Source organism: Melanerpes formicivorus, unplaced genomic scaffold (genome assembly GCF_026170545.1).
Source record: "Melanerpes formicivorus ecotype bairdi unplaced genomic scaffold, bMelFor1.0.p_v2 SCAF_192, whole genome shotgun sequence".
Lineage (NCBI taxonomy): Eukaryota > Metazoa > Chordata > Aves > Piciformes > Picidae > Melanerpes > Melanerpes formicivorus.
Genome location: NW_027142544.1, coordinates 285514 through 304256, shown reverse-complemented (window position 1 = coordinate 304256; position 18743 = coordinate 285514). Strand labels below are relative to the sequence as shown.

Below are 18743 nucleotides of genomic sequence, written 5' to 3'. Positions count from 1 at the left end.
GATGGAGGATGAGAGAGGTTCCTCGGCCAGCGGCTTCAGTGTTGCAAAAGCGCGTGCCACAGGGGTCAGCGTGCGTCGTGCCCACGGCGCCTGTCTTGTGAGTTCATGCTGACACCTCAGGTCAAAACCACATCTGTGACTCATCCCTGATGTTTTCTTCTCCTAAAACACACACCCTGCCACGCAGGTGGTTTTCTCTGTTGACATTTGTTTCCAGATATGCAGCTGCACCTCCCCACTTTCAAGGTGAAGGCAGGACAGCGGAGCAACACCTAACCCTCTGCTCTGGGTTCTCTGAGCAATCTGACCTTATTGTGGCCTTTCAGTATCTTAAAGGGGCTACAGGAAAGCTGGGGAGGGACTTTTTAGGGTGTCAGGTAATGATAGGACTAGTGGGAATGGAGAAAAAATAGAAATGGGTAGATTCAGATTGGGTGTTAGGAAGAAATTCTTCCCCATGATGGTGGTGAGACACTGGAACAAGTTACCCAGGGAAATGGTGGAGGCTGCATCCCTGGAGCCTTTTAAGGCTAGGCTGGCTGTTGCTGTGAGCAACCTGATCTAGTGTGAGGTACCCCTGCCCATGGCAGGGGGGTTGGAACTAGATGATCCTTGAGGTCCCATCCAATCCCAACAATCCTCCTGCCCCATCCCACCATGCTGAGCATGTTTCCAGGTGGGACCCTGCAGCGAGCCAGTTGGATTCGAAGCACCTGGAGTCCCATTACTGCAGCCAGATGCAGAGGAGAGGTGCCAGGACCCTCTACTAATATATATACATATATATTCAGTTTACCCTCCAGTTGACACTAGTGCAGGTGTCACTACAGATTGAGCTCTGTCATGGGGGAAGCTCCTTTTCCCAGGGAGGCAAGGGAGAATGTGGCTACTTGTCCTGCTGCTCCCAGCTTCCTGAAGCCCTTGGTGGCACAAGGAGTTCTGACTGGAAAACCACAAAGGAGCTCCCAACATTGTGACGAGCCAGAGGCTGTCAGTAGGGGCTGCTTTTCTGAGCAGATATTTCCACTCCCCCAGGTTGTGAGTAGAGGTGGAGGCCTCCAGTTTGTTTGTGCTCTTCCTCAAATAGTGTCACACCAATGACATTTAAATTCTAGAGAGCAGGCACAGAAGGAGCAGCAGCGGAGCAGGCTTCCCTCTCTGCTGCTGTAGGAAGAGCCAGCTGGAGCGTGGGGACAGTGATGAGGCCAGGCAGGCCTCTGCCAAGGCTGGCAGCAAACAAAGCCCACTAAAACCAGTTACAATGTGTTAAATCGCTAGCTCACAGCAGCTGAAGATGAGAAACCTTTTTCTGCTGTCAGGACGGGTAAACTGCTGCTAAGGAAAGGGAATGCTTCCTGCTGGTCATTTCTTGAAGTTTTAATCTAATTGCACCTCTTTCTCTTGGCTGTTTTCACCGAATACTTCTCATTTGCCCCTTGCTGATGCACTCTTGTGTGACCAGCTCTTGCGGTCCTGTTTCCCAGGGCTAATGGAGTTGGATTCAATGATCTCAAAGGTCTCTTCCAACCTGGTCTATTCCATTCCATTCCATTCCATTCCATTCCATTCCATTCCATTCCATTCCATTCCATTCCATTCCATTCCATTCCATTCCATTCCATTCCATTCTTTTCTATCCCATTCCATTCCTTTCTATCCCATTCCATTCCATTCCATTCCATTCTTTTCTATCCCATCCCATCCCATCCCATCCCATCCCATCTCATCCCATCCCATCTCATTCCATCTCATTCCGTTCCATTCCATTCCATTCCATTCCATTCCAATTCAGGTGAGCTGCACTCTGATGGAGCATGTGTAGGGTCTTCCCTTCACCCTTTCTGTTTCAACCTGAGCTCTGGCAGTGGGGTTGGACTTATGGTGTGAAGGTGGCACTGAACCACAGAAAGGTAGGGGTTGGAAGGGACCTCTGGAGATCATCTAGTTCTACCACACTGCTAGCTTGGGTTCACCTAGAGCAAGTTGCACAGGAGCATATCCAGGTGGGTTTCAAGTCTTCCTACAGGAAGGCTGGGAAAGGACTCTTTAGAAGGGCTTGCAGCAACAGGACGAGGGGCAATGATTTGAAGCTGGAGCAGGGTAGATTTAGGTTAGACATAAGGAGGAAGTTCTTTAGAGTGAGAGTGGTAAAATACTGGAACACGTTGCCCAGGGAAAAGGTTGTCTCAATCCTTGGAGACATTCAAGATCAGATCTGATGCAGATCAACCTATCACCCAACACCATCTAATCAACTAAACCATGGCACTAAGTGGCTCTTCCCATCTCTTTTTAAATACTTCCAGTGATGGTGACTCCACCACCTCCCTGGGCAGCACATTCCAATGGCCAATCTCTCTTTCTGGGAAGAATTTCTTCCTAACATCCAGCCTAAACCTCCCCTGGCACAGCTTGAGACTCTGTCCTCTTGTTGTGGTGATGGTTGCCTGGGAGAAGAGACCAACCCCCTCCTGGCTACAACCTCCCTTCAGGTAGTTGTAGGCAGCAATAAGGTTTCCTCTGAGCCTCCTCTTCTCCAGGCTAAGCAACCCCAGCTCCCTCAGCCTCTCCTCACAGGGCTGTGCTCCAAACCCCTCCCCAGCTTTGTTGCCCTTCTCTGGACACCTTCCAGCAACTCAACATCTTTCCTAAACTGAGGAGCCCAGAACTGGACACAGGACTCAAGATGTGGCCTAACCAGTGCTGTATGCTGATGCTTGGGAGCTTGAATTTAGTTAATTTCTGTGGGTTTTTCCCCCCTATTTCATTCTTGTTGTTTATTTTCGTGACATTTTTATCTGATTTGCTGCTTTCTTTGAGTTGTTTGTCTGGTTTTAGTTTGTTTTGTGTGGGTTCAATTGGTCTTTTTTGGATTTTTTTGGTCCTTTTTGATCCCATGAAGAATAAGGATCCTGGGAGCTCTTCATTTACCCTCTTTTGCTTTTCTCTGTGCCCCTCAGTGACTACCACCACGAGTGGGCAGTGAGGGGAGAGCAAACTGCTTGTGCTTGCTAGGGTTTCACAAGCTCAGCCACAGTGTCCTCCTTGTTTTAAATTCAGACATTTGTCTGAACAGTCTGGGAAGGAGAGGTGGGTTTCCACTGGCACGGCAGGTGTATTTCTCCAGCACACCAAGGACTCTGGCAGTGCCTGCAGCGGGCTGGCTCCCAGCTCATGCTGCCTGGCACGCTGGCAGGGGATGGGGAAGCTCCAGTGGACTGGCACTTCCAAGCATTCATCAGGGAAGTAAATTATTCCTGCAGAAGCCATTTCCTTCCCCACGGCACTTTCCTGTCTCTTTCGCAGAGAGGATGCTGTGGCAGCAGCCACTGCTGCATCTCAGCAAGTCTGTGCAGATAACTCACAGCAAGTGGCAGAGAAAATGTCTTCTTTCTGCAGGGGTTTAATTAGGCTGTGAATCACATTAGTGGAGAGGGCATACTTGCTGTGCCATACGGTGGACATCACTCAAGCTGGGCGTGAAAGGGCAGGCACCGCAGGGTGGGCAGCAGGGACTGAGCCATCCTGACTTTGCTCCCTGAGACCTGCAGAAGTAATAGAATAGAATTAACCAGGTTGGAAAAGACCTTTGAGATCATCGAGTCCAACCTATCATCCAGCACCATCTGATCAACTAAAGCATGGCCCTGAGAGCCCTGTTCAGTCTCTTCCTAAGCACCTCCAGTGATGGTGACTCCACCACCTCCCTGGGCAGCACATTCCAATGGCCAGTCTCTCTTTCTGGGAAGAACTTCTTCCTAATATCCAGCCTTAACCTGCCCTGGTGCATCTTGAGACTATGTCCTCTTGTTCTGGTGCTATTTTCCTGGGAGAAGAGAGCAACCCCCACCTGGACTCGATAATCTCAAAGGTCTTTTTCAACCTGGTTAATTCCATTCCATTCCATTCCATTCCATTCCATTCCATTCCATTCCATTCCATTCCATTCCAGTCCAGTCCAGTCCAGTCCAGTCCATTCCTCTGATCTTTCTTTTGTTATTCTTCATGAGGAACTAACATTGGGTGATGAAACAGGAACCAGATTCCCCCCCAAAACACCATCATCAAGATCAGTAGTGATTGGAACGAAGAAAGCACAAGCCCTACGAGGAGAGGCTGAGGGAGCTGGGATTGTTTAGCCTGGAGAAGAGGAGGCTCAGGGGAGACCTCATTGCTGTCTACAACTACCTGAAAGGGGATTGTAGCCAGGAGGGAGTTGTTCTCTTCTCTCAGGCAACCAGCACCAGAACAAGAGGACACAGTCTCAAGCTGCACCAGGGGAAGTTTAGGCTGGAGGTGAGGAGAAAGTTCTTCACTGAGAGAGTCATTCACCATTGGAATGTGCTACCCAGGGAGGTGGTGGAGTCCCCATCCCTGGAGGTGTTCAAGAGGGGATTAGATGTGGCACTTGGTGCCATGGTTTAGTCACGAGGTCTGTGGTGACAGGTTGGACTTGATGATCTTTGAGGTCTCTTCCAACCTTGGTGATTCTGTGATACTGTGAAAGTATTCATAAAGTTGAGAGTGTGCAGGGAAGGGGCTGGGCTGTTTTATTCTCTGTCTGAAGCCTGAGCAAGCAGCTGGTGAGTGAAATCGTAGACATGTGCACACACACACAGACACAGAGCTCTGCATTTGTCAGTAATGGTGCCATAGCATGGCCTCTGCAAGTGGAAGATCATCTCTAGGCTAAAGGGGCATCACCTGGGGATGGTCATGCTTTCAAGGACTGCAAAGGAGAAAATTATTGACAGCTATTGCTGGAAAAACAACAAGGTTGCAGGAGAAAAAATACCTAACTGTGCTGTTTAGGCTTTTTCCCCCCCATTTTTATTTATTAACATGCTCTAGATGCAGAGGAGCTCTGCTCATTATTTATAAGTGTCGCTACTGCCTTGAAATGGAATCTGCAGGCACTTTGATAAATGTGGTGAAAGCTTGTCTGGTGTCACAACCACTTCTCTAAAGTGCCTCCTGCATCCTCTGCTGAATTGCTGTTTCATCAGTTTGGACAGGAGCGTTCCTCAGTGAACTGCAGTAAAAGTCTAGTTGCATCATCTAATGATAATGAAAAGGGAGCAGGAGGGAGGGAGCACAATTAGTGTCCTGTAAGTGTTAGGCAGAACAGGGGCAGGAGGAAGGAGACAGCCCTGCCAAGCCCCACTCATTCCTCTGCCCTGGGAAGTTTGCTGGAGAGAAGTCTGCCAAATCATAAAAGTTGGAGAAGACCTCTGGGATTGAGTCCAACCATCAAGGCGACACCACCAGGCCCACTAAACCATGTCTACATGTAGAATGGAATGGAATGGAATGGAATGGAATGGAATGGAATGGAATGGAATGGGATAGGATAGGATAGGATAGGATAGGATAGGATAGGATAGGATAGGATAGGATAGGATAGGGTAGGGTAGGATAGGATAGGATAGGATAGGATAAACCAGGTTGGAAGAAACCTTTGAGATCGAGTCCAACCTATCATCCAACACCATCTAATCAACTAAACCATGGCACCAAACACCCCATTCAGTCTCTTCATAAACAGCTCCAGTGATGGTGACTCCACCACCTCCCTGGGCAGCACATTCCAATGGCCAATCTCCCTTTCTGGGAAGAACTGCTTCCTAACACCCAGCCTAACCCTCCCCTGGCACAGCTTGAGACTGTGTCCTCTTGTTCTGGTGCTGGTTGCCTGGGAGAAGAGACCAACCCCCACCTGGCTACAACCTCCCTTCAGGTAGCTGTAGAGAGCAAGAAGGTCTTCCCTGAGCCTCCTCTTCTCCAGGCTAAGCAACCCCAGCTCCCTCAGCCTCTCCTTATAGGGCTGTGCTCCAAACCCCTCCCCAGCTTTCTTGCCCTTTTCTGGACACCTTCCAGCAACTCAACATCTTTCCTAAACTGAGGGGCCCAGAACTGGACACAGGACTCAAGGTGTGCCCTAACCAGTGCAGTGTAAAGGGGCACAATGACCTCCCTGCTCCTGCTGGCCACACTGTTCCACACAGCCTCCATCATATCAGTGTTGTCCTGAACACACTTGTCTTTCGCCCTGTGCTGACAGCTAGGAATGGCATTCCTGGTTGAATCGCCTGTTCCAGAGAGCACAGTTTGAATTGTTCAAACACCAGCAATTCCTTCCCACCATCCTGTGCCTGTGGTGAAGACAGCCACAGCTGAGTGCAGGGACCTTTTAAAGGTTATAAAGGACACAGGGAAGGCTCAAGTGTTGACACTGAAAAATCTAGCGACCGAAAGGCAAAGGGAGAAAGTTAATTGAAGAAAAACCGACGCACCAAAACAAAACAGAAAGACTCCAAACAAAACAACCAACCAACCTTCCCAAGCCCTGAACAGACAAACCCACAACAAACAAACAAAAAACTGAACTACCCAAAGCCTCAATAAAAAAAGCAACTTCCCAAGCCCTAAGGGAGCTGCTTTGAGCTGATCTTCCTAAGCAGAAGCTGCTCCTGTGCCGAAGCAGGTGCCTGTCAGGACCATGAGGCAATGGAAAGCTTGTCCTACAACAGCTGATTAGAAGAGCTTGGACTGTCTAGCTTGAGGGAAATGGTAGGGGTAGTTGCTCTCTACAATTACCTGAAGGGAGGTTGTAGCCAGGTGGGGGTTGGTCTCTTCTCTCAAGCAACCAGCACCAGAACAAGAGGACACAGCCTCAAACTGCACCAGGGCAAGTTTAGGCTGGAGGTGAGGAGAAAGTTCTTCCCAGAAAGAGTAATTGGCCATTGGAATGTGCTGCCCAGGGAGGTGGTGGAGTCACCATCCCTGGAGGTGTTCAAGAGCGGATTGGACGTGGTGCTTGAAGCCATGGTTTAGTTAGTCCTGAGGTGTTGGGTGACAGGTTGGACTTGATGATCTTTGAGGTCTTTTCCAACATTGTTGATTCTATGATTCTATGATGATTCTATGATTCTGTGATGACTCTATGATTCTGTGAGGCTGCCCTGTATATGTGTCATCAGGTAAATGGTATGATGGTGGAAGGGCTTTTAAAGGCTAAGAGAAGGTGCTGGCAAGAGTACAGGTTCCTATAAACCAGCTGTGGTAATATTATCTGGGTATTAAAGCTAAATTTCAAGTTATTTGTAGATTCATGGAATGGTTTGGGTTGGAAGTAGCCTTAAGGATCCTCTAGTTTCACCTCCCCTGCCATGGACAGAAACACCCTTCACTAGACCAGAGTGCTCAAGGCCTCATCCAGCCTGGCCTTGAACACCTCCAGACACAGGGCATCCATGGTGTCCCTGGGCAACCTGTTGCAGTGTCTCACCACCCTTACTGTAAAGAATGTCTTTCTCATATCTAGTTTAAACCTACCCTCCACAAGCTTCAGTCCATTCCCTCTCAGCCTGTTTCTAGAAGACCTTGTGAAAAGACCTTTGCCATCTTTCTTGTAGGTCCCTTTCAGGTACTGGCAGACCACTGTAAAGTCTCCCCAGAGCCTTCTTTTCTTCAAGCTTAATAGCCCCAACTCTTGTAGCCTGTCCCTCTAGAGGAAGTGCTCCAGCCCTCTAATATCTCTGTGGCCTCCTCTGGACCTGCTCCAGCAGTTTGATGTCCTTATGCTGGGGGTACAAGAACTGGATGCAGTACTCTAGATGGGGGTCTCATGAGAGCAGAGTAGAAGGGAAGAATTACCTCCTTTGTTCTGCTGGTCACACTTCTGTTGATGCAGCCTAGGATATAGTTAGCCTTCTGGGCAGCAAGTGCAGGCTGCCAGCTCATGTTGAGTTCTTTGGCAGCTGACACCCCCAAGTCTTTCTCCTCGAGACTGCTCTCAAGCCACTCCTTGCCCAGCCTATATTTGTGCTTGGGATTGCCCTGGCCCAGACATAGGACCTTAAGCTTAGCCCTGTTGAACTCTCAAGCCTCACCAAGCTACTCTGGATGGTATTCCTTCACTTGATCACATCAGGGGCCCCACACCGCTTTATTATTAGGTCTGGTAAGTTTGTAAAGACACTTCCAAACAGAGTAACAGGAGCAGACTACATGGGGATACAGTCTTTAAGATGAGTTTCTATCTGCCTAATGAAAGCCATACTGTGCAGCAATAATTCTGTCCTATGTTCCTAGTCCCACATGAACTATGAAGGCTTTATCACAGAAACAGAATCACAGAATCAATAAGGTTGGAAAAGAACTCAAAGATCATCAAGTCCAACCTGTCACCCAACACCTTATGACTAACTAAACCATGGCTTCAAGTGCCACATCCAATCCCCTCTTGAACACCTCCAGGGATGGTGACTCCACCACCTCCCTGGGCAGCACATTCCAATGGCTAATTACAATTTCTGGGAAGAACTTTCCCCTCAACTCCAACTTAAACTTCTCCTGGCACAGCTTGAGACTGTGTCCTCTTGTTCTGGTGCTGGTTGCCTGGGAGACGAGACCAATCCCCACCTGGCTACAAGCTCCCTTCAGGTAGTTGTAGAGAGCAAGAAGGTCTCCCCTGAGCCTCCTCTTCTCCAGGCTAAGCAACCCCAGCTCCCTCAGCCTCTCCTCATAGGGCTGGAGCTCAAGACCTCTCCCCAGCCTCGTTGCCCTTCTCTGGACACATTTGAGTTTCTACATCAGACTTCAGAAATCCAAAGCACAGATAAAAGTTTAAGCAATTTACAACACCTGACTCATTTCTTGTGGGTTTGTTTGTTTGTTTGTTTGATTTGATTGGGGTGGTGGTGGTGCTGTTTGTTTGGTTTTGCGTTGTGGGGTTGTTTTTAATGACTCCTTTTAGGGTGTCCTTTTGACCTGCATGTGCCACAGCAGCGTTTCACCCGCTGCCCAGGTTTCACCTTCCCCCTTCTTCAAGCCATCTCACTTTCATTCAAGCTGTTTCCATCAATTCAGGGTGCAACTCAGCACTTTTAGGGGCTGAAAGCTATTTACCAGCTGAGAGGGCAAGAGTACAGAGCTATTTTCAGCACCGTGACCCACCTCGGCCTATTGGATTGTGTCTGGCAATCCTATTTGGTGGAGATGGGGTCATGTAACCTGAAATAGTTACTGCTCTTTGCCTTCACCTCTGGTTCTTGTGCCTACACAGCAAAGGGGTTGTGGTGCCTGCACTCTAATACCTTGTGTCCAGAGACGGTCACAGTGGGGGTTTGCTCTGAAGCTCCTGGTCCCCACTGGAGACTTCCCCTTTCTTCCTGCTGATGCACTATGGAACAGTGCCCTGTGATGTGAGCTTGCTCTCTGCCCCTTTGGAGACATGCACAGGTATGTCTAGCTCTGACCTTCAGCTTGTCATGCCTCCTCTGCTCCGGGTTTTTGCATTGCTGAAAACGTGTGGGACTTGCAAAGCGGCTGGGGATGGAGGATTGGCTGCTGGGAAGCGTGAAGGAGTGGCATCAGGCTCCACAAGATGGATTACTGGCCCTCTTGGAGTACTTGGATGCTTACCAAGGAATTACTAATGCTTTGACCCTGAATCCCAGCTCATCCTGTTCAGGTTTCAGAACTGCATATTTAAGCTTCTTCCATTGCACACTGTGTAGCCTTCATGGGAGCTGATCCCTGCCTGCCTGGTGGCTGCAGGGGTGATCTGACACAGATTCAGTGTGACTGAGGTAGAAGAATGGGGAAGGGCCACAGCTAGAAATGAGCCTGATGGCCTGGGTTTGAGCAGTGAAGTAGCTGGCAATGAAGCCAGTGAAGGCTCTGGAGATCAGGTCTTGTGAGAAGCAGCTGGGGGAACTGGGGTTGTTTAGCCTGGAGAAAAGGAAGCTGAGGGGAGAACTCATTGCTCTCTACAACTACCTGCAAGGAGGCTGTAGTGAGGTGGAGGCTGCTCTCTTCTCCCAGGTAACAAGTGATAGGATGAGAGGAAATTGATGCCATGGTCTAGTCATGCAGTGTGTGGTGACAGGTTGGACTCGATGGTCTTTGAGGTCTCTTCCAACCTTGGTCATACTGTGATACTGTGAAATGGCCTCAAGTTGCACCAGGGGAGGGTTGGACTGGATATTAGGAGAAAGTCCTGTGACTGAAATGGTTCTCAAACACTGAAAAAGGCTACTCAGGGAGGTGGCTGAATCCCCCTCCTTGGAAGTGTTTAAAAGACACAGATGTGGAGCTGAGGGACACAGTTTAGCACCATACTTGGTAGAGTTAGATCGTGGTTAGGCTTGGTGATCTTACAGGTCTTTTCTAAACCAGACAGCCCTATGACTGCAGCCCATGCACCAGCATCACCTTAAACCTGAGCTTGCACCTGGGGTTTTGTGGGCAGTAGTTCTACAGTGTGCCATAGCAGCACTTCCCTCCTTGCTTACACTCTTACCTCCTGCTAGGTGTGTGCATCCTGGGATGGACAGGAAGGGTTCGGGAGGCAATTCAGGTAAAGAAAGAAATATCAATAATCAATATCAATCTCAATAATATCAAATAATTGTTTAAGTTAAACCAGGACCAGAAAGGGCTGTTTAGCCTAAACCATTTGTTTCAGACAGGATTTGAGGCTCCCAGGCTTTCCTTGATGCAGTAACTAAACAGTGCGCTTGCAGGATCCATTTTTTCAGCCCAGTTTAACTGTGGGGAAAGTGTGAGGGAAGGACTGTGAAGTTTCACTTTCTTCTTCACCCTGACAGCTTTGTGCCTTGTTGGCCAATGTCATTCCTGTTTGACATGAGTCTCTAAAACGCTGCACTTGCTGGAATTCATCTAAACCTTTATTTTATTTAGAATAAACCTTTATCACAGTATCACAGTATCACAGTATCACTTAGGTTGGAAAGGACCTCGAGGATCATCGAGTCCAACCTGACACCGCAGACCCCATGACTAGACCATGGCACCAAGTGCCACGTCCAATCTCCCCTTGAACGCCTCCAGGGTCGATGACTCAACCACCTCCCTGGGCAACCCATTCCAATGCCGAATGACTCGCTTGGTGAAGAACTTCCTCCTCACCTCGAGTCTGAACCTCCCCTGGCGCAGCTTGAGACTGTGTCCCCTTGTTCTGGTGCTGGTTGCCTGGGAGAAGAGGCCAACTCCCTCCTGGCTACAACCACCCTTCAGGTAGTTGTAGAGGGCAATAAGGTCACCCCTGAGCCTCCTCTTCTCCAGGCTAAACAACCCCAGCTCCCTCAGCCTCTCCTCATAGGGCTTGTGTTCAAGGCCTCTCCCCAGCCTTGTTGCCCTTCTCTGGACACGCTCAAGTGTCTCAATGTCCTTCTTAAACTGAGGAGCCCAGAACTGGACAGAGGACTCAAGGTGTGGCTAACCAAAGCAGAGCACAGGGCACTATGACCTCCCTGCTCCTGCTGGCCACACTATTCCTAATGCAGGCCAGAATGCTATTGGCCCTCCTGGCCACCTGAGCACACTGCTGGCTCATATTCAGGTGGCTGTCGATCAGCACACCCAGGTCCCTCTCTGTCTGGGAGCTCTCCAGCCACTCCGACCCCAGCCTATAGCTCTGCATGGGATTGCCATAGCCAAAGTGCAGCACTCGGCACTTGGACTTGTTGAAAGCCATCCCATTGGACTCTGCCCATCTTTCCAGTCGGTCGAGGTCCCTCTGCAGAGCCTTTCTACCCTCTAATTGACTAACATCTGCCCCTAACTTTGTGTCATCTGCAAACTTGCTGATGACTGACTCTACCCCTTCATCCAGATCATCAACGAATATGTTGAAGAGGACAGGGCCCAGCACTGATCCCTGGGGGACACCACTGGTGACTGGCCTCCAGCTGGATGCGGCACCATTCACGACCACTCTCTGGGCCCGGCCCTCCAGCCAGTTCCTAACCCAGCACAGAGTGTAGTGGTCCAATCCACAGGCTGACAGCTTAGTCAGCAGTTTGCTGTGGGGGACGGTGTCAAAGGCCTTGCTGAAGTCTAGGTAGACCACATCCACAGGCCTCCCCACATCCACCAGGCGGGTCACCTGATCATAGAAAGAGATCAGGTTGGAGAGGCAGGATCTGCCCTTCCTGAATCCATGTTGGCTGGACCTGAGCCCTTGGCCATCCTTCAGGTGCGCAGTTATTGCTGCCAGGATAATCTGCTCCATCACTTTCCCTGGCACTGAGGTCAGGCTGACCGGCCTGGAGTTTCCAGGTTCCTCCATCCGACCTTTCTTGTGGATGGGGACCACGTTGGCCAGTTTCCAGTCATCTGGGACCTCACCAGTGAGCCAGGACTGGAGGAAAATGATGGAGAGTGGCCTAGCTAGCACATCCGCCAGCTCTCTCAGCAAACCAGGTTGGAAGGGACCTTCAAGATCATCGCGTCCAACCCATCAACCAATCCAACCCACCCAAACAGCTAACCCATGGCACCAAGCACCCCATCAAGTCTCCTCCTGAACACCTCCTGAACACCTCCAATGACAGCGACTCCACCACCTCCCTGGGCAGCCCATTCCAATGGGCAATCACTCTCTCTGTATAGAACTTCTTCCTAATATCCAACCTGAACCTCCCCTGGCACAGCCTGAGACTGTGGCCTCTTGTTCTGGTACTGGCTGCCTGGGAGAAGAGACCAACCTCTGCCTGTCTACAACCTCCCTTCAGGTAGTTGTAGAAAGTGATAAGGTCACCCCTGAGACTCCTCTTCTCCAGGCTGAGCAATCCCAGCTCCCTCAGTCTTTCCTCACAGGGCTGTGTTCCAAACCCCTCCCCAGCTTTGTTGCTCTTCTCTGGACTCGTTCCAGCAAGTCAACCTCCTTCCTAAACTGAGGGGCCCAGAACTGGACACAGGACTCGAGGTGTGGCCTAACCAGTGCAGTGTACAGGGGCAGAATGACCTCCCTGCTCCTGCTGGCCACACTGTTCTTGATGCAGGCCAGGATGCCATTGGCCCTCTTGTCTGCCTGGGCACACTGCAGGCTCATGTTGAGCCTGCCATCGACCAGCATCCCCAGGTCCCTCTCTGCCTGGCTGCTCTCCAGCCACTCTGACCCCAGCCTGTAGCACTGCATGGGGTTGTTGTGGCCAATGTGCAGAACCCGGCATACAACCAGAGTGAGAAAGAACACCAAAGTAATAACCCCACTCATGGGAAGGAGGTCTCTGATGTGCACTTAGGTAGATGATTAGGTGTGAGAAAATCCAAGCCAACAGGCTGCAGAAATCAAGGTTTCTGTCCTGCTACTCAGGGATCCTTGAAGTACTGGGGAATGGGATGTTTGTGTAAACCTTGTACAAGCAGGACTGCTGCTGAGTTTTGTAGTTACCACTTATAGCTCAGCTTAGCTGAGGTGCTTTCCGGCCTTGATTGCTGCAATTTTCCAGTCTTTTGATTGACACAGGGTGCCCTTTCTTCTGAGTTGGGCTCACATGCCTGCCTTCTCTCTCACCAAAGACCAACAACTGTGGGCTAATCCCTCGGGCAGCCCTGACAGCAATGAGACATCTTCTGCTCTCCTTTGAGGGGTAAGATGAGATGCTCCCTCTGGTTCTGGAGGTGCTGCTCAGCCCATACCATGGGCTGATACTGCTTCTGACTTGCACTGGGGCTTGACAAAGGCATATTCCACTTCTTTCAAGGCATAACATTTTGTGTGGCAGTGTCATACTCTCTAGAGGAACAGGAAAGCTGTCTGGGGAAAAGATGCAGTCTGGTATGAAAGACTTCTGCATTTCTATAGCATAAAGTGGATTTTGTGCTGTGTCACTAAAAGCAGCATCAACTCAGGCATGGGACTTCTGTTGCCATGAGTCCTAGACTGGGCTGAGCCTGAGTCTCAATGATGTGTGTGGTCAACCTTTGTCTGCCTTTTGATGCAGTAAAACAGTTGGCAAGAGCTGTTGGAAATCAGTGCTAGCAGTACTTTGCACTGCTTTAGGAAGGGCTTTTCATCATGGGCCATTGCAGATGCTGAGTTAAGCCTGGCAAGAAACCCAGGAGGTAGGTCAAGTATGCTGCAAGCTGGGGGGAGTGTGTGTTAGTCACACTTTAGAATAGAATAGAGTAGAATAGAATAGAGTAGAATAGAATAGAATAGAATAGAATAGAATAGTATAGAATAGAATAGACCAGACCAGGTTGGAAAAGGCCTCAGAGATCATCGAGTCCAACCTATCACCCAATGCCATCTAATCAGCTAAACCATGGCACCAAGCACCCCACCCAGTCTCTTCCTGAGCACCTCCAGTGATGGTAACTCCACCATCTCCCTGGGCAGCACATTCCAATGGCCAATCTCTCTTTCTGGGAAGAACTTCTTCCTAACATCCAGCCTAAACCTCCCCTAGCACAGCTTGAGACTGTGTCCTCTTGTTCTGGTGCTGGCTGCCTGGGAGGAGAGACCAACCCCCTCCTGGCTACAATCTCCCTTCAGGTAGCTGTAGAGAGCAATAAGGTCTCCCCTGAGCCTCCTCTTCTGCCTTTCTGCAGCAGGTGGGCAGGAGCCCTTGAGGATCCTTGCCCCTCCTGGGGGGCTGAGGGTGTAAAGAGGGCTTTGTTCCCCTGTATCTAAGTGCCCACTACAGCAGGTCCCACAGCAAGTGGTTTTTCTGCTCCTGGTAGCACAGGGGTGGGTGTTCCAGCTGTGTGCAAAGCCAGCATCATCCTCACGTGCCTGGCACTCATTTAAAAACAAGATGAGGGGGAAATAAGGCTTTTTGTTTGCCATCTGAAATAGCTCTGACAAGCCACAGGCACCACCTCTGTAAATGAAACTGTTGTGCGCAGCCCCACGATGAGCGGCTCTGTTGTATTCGTCCCCACATGGCTGTCAGACCCACAAGGGCTTCTCTGAGCTAGGGGCTGGTGAAAGCCAGAAGATGTGGTGGTGGAGAACAGGCAAATGATAGCACTATTTGCAATGAACCTTATGGTGGTGGGGGTTGCTGTCCATGCAGTATAGCTGCTGCTGTTGAGCTTCATCAGCAATGTGGGAGCAGGAAGCGGTTTGTGCCTGCAGCACTTACTGAAAGAAAAGGAATCTTGCAAAAGGGTGTTACCTAATGATGGTTGCTTTGCAGCCTGTGAAGCCTACAGTCCTCTGTCTACCCTGAAATCCAGGATGGTGAAAAGGATTAGGGTGGAAGGCCTCACCCATCCCACCCGCAGGCAGAGCAGTGCAGCCTGTAACTTTGCATTAAGGACTTCCAGCTGCATTTTTGCTGTCAGGCTTGGCAACTGCACCAGGGCAGGTTCAGGCTGGAGGTCAGGAGGAAGTTTTACACAGAGAGAGTGATTGCCCATTGGAATGGACTGCCCCGGGGAGGTGGTGGAGTCACCATCACTGGAGGTGTTCAGGAGTAGACTTGACAGGGTGCTTGGTTGCATGGGTTAGTTGATTAGGTGGTGTTGGGTGATAGGTTGGACGCGATGATCTTGAAGGTCTCTTCCAACCTGGTCTATTCTTCTATTCTATTCTATTCTATTCTATTCTATTCTATTCTATTCTATTCTATTCTATTCTATTCTATTCTATTCTATTCTATTCTATTCTACCTTCCTCTGGCTTGCCAGCCACCTCTTGACTGCCTGAATGTGTGCAGACCCATTGCATGTTCTGGGCCATCAGGGGAGGGTGGCTGCTCCGATGAGCTCCTGGCTCATGTTTTCTGCTGGAGTCACTTTTCTGCCATGATGCCAGTTTTGGGCCGCAGCAGGTTGTGCAGGTTCTCATCACCTCTAATTAATGCTCTTGGCAGTGATGACAAGTGGCCCACAGAAGTGTGAATCTAGTTTAAGGAGTCTAAGAAGCCAAACCAAAACCAAACAAAAAAACAACCAGAAAGCCTTCTAATCTGACCATCATGCTCAGGCCAAGGGATCAGCAAAATGGTCAAGCAAGGAAGAGAAAAAACTTCTGGCTACTAGATTTTTGCATCCCCACCCAGGCCAAGTGCTGAAGGTGACTATTAATGATTGTACCACAGTGAACATCAGTCTTGTAACAAGCCTGGATAATACCCTCTGGTAAATTAACAAGGACTGCTGATATCTAAGTGATTGCCAGCTGCACATTGCCAGGCACAGTCTCACTTCTGGGGGGCCTGAGTCTCTCCTCAATCTGAGTTTAATTCCCTCCCATCTGCTGTCTGCATTTCCTGAAGATCCCGGCTCAAGTAGGGCATGGCATGTGTTTTGAGGGGAGCAGGGGACAGACTGGGCTCTGGGCAGGTTAAAGTTTCCCAGAGTAAGGATTGCTGCTGCGTGGGGATATCCAGAGTCTGCTGTGGTCTTTGTGCTCCAGCATGTGCACCCAAGCAGTGCCTGCGCAGAAACGTTCTGGGAGCCCCTTGCAGAGGTGGCTCTGCAGATCCGGCTGCCTGAGCTGCTGCAGTTGGGACAATGGCAATCTCATTCCCACCACTGCTGGGAATAATGGGGATAATTAGCTCATTATTCCTGCAGCTCCCCCCACCCCAGAGCTCCCAAAGAAGAAGCAACTGGTGTGCAACAATGCCTGCACTGTAAACAACCCCCTCAGCACATTCCGCTGAAGCAGAAGAGGGAGGTACAGAGCACTGTCTGCCCTCAGACCACGCTCAGGTTCACCACTTGGATTTTGGTCCACTGAGCTTTGGGTGGTTGGTTTGGGGTTGGTTGTTTGTTTGTTTTGGTTTTTAATGATTTATTTATTTATTCATTCATTCATTATGAAAGCAGGAGGAGGGGGAACTGTGTGGGCTTTCTAGAGCTTTATTTATTGACTCAGAGCTGTGGGAGCCATGGGTGCATGGTTAGTTTGCAGCTGCTTGGAACTGTGCAACAAGTCTCTGCTAACCCTGTCCTGTATGTGACTGGCAACTTCATAGAGTCATTAAGGCTAGAAAAAGCCTCTGACAGTCATAGAATCGTAGACTCATAGAACCAATAAGGTTGGAAAAGACCTCAAAGATCATCAAGTCCAACCTGTCACCCAACACCTCATGACTACTAAACCATGGCTTCAAGTGCCACATCCAATCCCTTTTTTAACACCTCCAGGGATGGTGACTCCACCACCTCCCTGGGCAGCACATTCCAATGGCTAACAACTCTCTCTGGGAAGAACTTTCTCCTTTCTCCAGCCTAAACTTCACCTGGCACATCTTGAGACTGTGTCCTCTTGTTCTGGTGCTGGTTGCCTGGGAGAAGAGACCAACCCCCACCTGGCTACAACCTCCTTTCAGGTAGTTGTAGAGAGCAATAAGGTCTTCCCTGAGCCTCCTCTTCTTCTGGCTAAGCAACCCCATCTCCCTCAGCATCTCCTCACAGGGCTGTGCTCCAGACCTCTCCCCAGCCTCATTGCCCTTCTCTGGACACGTTCAAGAGTCTCAATGTCCTTGAGTCCAACTGTCAAGTCAACAGCACCATGCCCACTAAACCATGTCCCAGAGTGCTATGTCTATATGTTTTATGAAGACCTCCAGGGATGGTGACTACACTGCTTCTCTGGGCAGACTGTTCCAATGCCTGGCCAATCTTTCAGGATAGAAACTTTTCCTGATATCCAATCTAAACCTCCCCTGGTGCAACTTGAGGCCATTTCCTCTCATTGTGTCCCTAGTTACTTGGGAGAAGATACTGAGCCCCACATCACTGTAATCACGTTTTAGTAGGGAGTGGGCAGGAAGGGGAACCCATATTCTGGGTATGCCAGCACAAAATTGGGGCTGCCTTGTATTCCAGGGGGGCCTTTTATTTCTCATGGACCTGCCAAAACACATTTTCATCCCTAGGCCTCAAAAGTGCCTCTGAGATGCTTGTTTGAAAGCAGGCAAGACTAGGGGGTGGGGAGAGGAGAGGTTTTGCTGAGGTTTCTGCAGCCTGGAGAGAACCAAAGGCTGTGACTCAGGTTTGTTCTCCTTGCCTTGTTTTAAAGGTGTCCCATAAAAAGTAAAATATACTGCCATTAGAAGAAGAGATGCTTCTTTTGTCAGGCTTCTATACATTTCACTGATCCATTGCTGGCTGGTAGAGGTTACTGCCGCGCTGCTGATGACTCTGCCATTATCCATGGGTGTCTGAAATCCCCTGGAGTATGTTTGGTTTCCCCCTCTACTCGTTATTCACGGGAGAAATATCAGGAAGCTGTCTCCCAGGTTTTCTTTCAGGGCTTCTGGAAAAATTGGAGAGGTGTTTCACAAAGTTTCTTTATCCTTGTTTGGAAACTGCCTTGCCTGTCAGGAAAATGTTTGGTGGCCATTCTTTTTTTTCTGTGTGGGGGGGAGAAAGGGCTGGAGGTGAGAGGGGAGGGGGGAGCTGGTGGTTTGGAGCTTGTTGGTTTGCTTTCATGTTTTGTTTGTGGTTTTGTTGGAGGGGTGGTGGTGATTTTGGTTTTGGGGGAATGAGCTGCCTTTTATATGTGGTGTGTGTTTCTTTGTTGGGTTTTGGCTTGTTTCATTTTTTCCCCCATTTGTTTTGGTCTTTAGGGTTTGTTTTATTTTGTTGGTTTGTTGTGGTTATTTCCCCCCCATAAGGATTTGTCAGGGAAGTGGTTTAAAGAATCACACAGAATTATAGAATCATCAAGGTTGGAAGAGACCTCAAGGATCATCAAGTCCAACCTGTCACCACAGACCTCATGACTAAACCATGGCACCAAGTGCCATGTCCAATCCCCTCTTGAACACCTCCAGGGGTGGGGACTCCACCACCTCCCTGGGCAGCACATTCCAATGGCTAACAACTCTCTCTGGGAAGAACTTTTTCCTCACCTCCAGCCTAAACTTCCCTTGGTGCAGCTTGAGACTGTGTCCTCTGCCATTTCTGCACTGAGCTAGCATCTGGATGGCATGGTGGGGCTGTCCAGCCTGGGGGAGTGGTGGCTT

At 49.7% G+C, this 18743-nt stretch overlaps 1 protein-coding gene across 2 annotated transcripts in view; it reads left to right on the top strand.

Annotated features, from left to right (window-relative positions):
* The window catches only part of IGSF11 (immunoglobulin superfamily member 11), a 115657-nt gene that overhangs the window by 33728 nt on the left and 63186 nt on the right, over positions 1-18743 (top strand). The window contains exon 1 of one of the 2 annotated variants that reach the window (XM_068169549.1): positions 9224-9243. The exons of the other annotated variant lie outside the window; for it this stretch is intronic. The gene's annotated coding sequence lies outside the window, so the exon portion shown is untranslated. Of the gene's footprint in view, positions 1-9223; positions 9244-18743 lie in introns of those variants that run through there. 2 annotated transcript variants of the gene reach the window in all.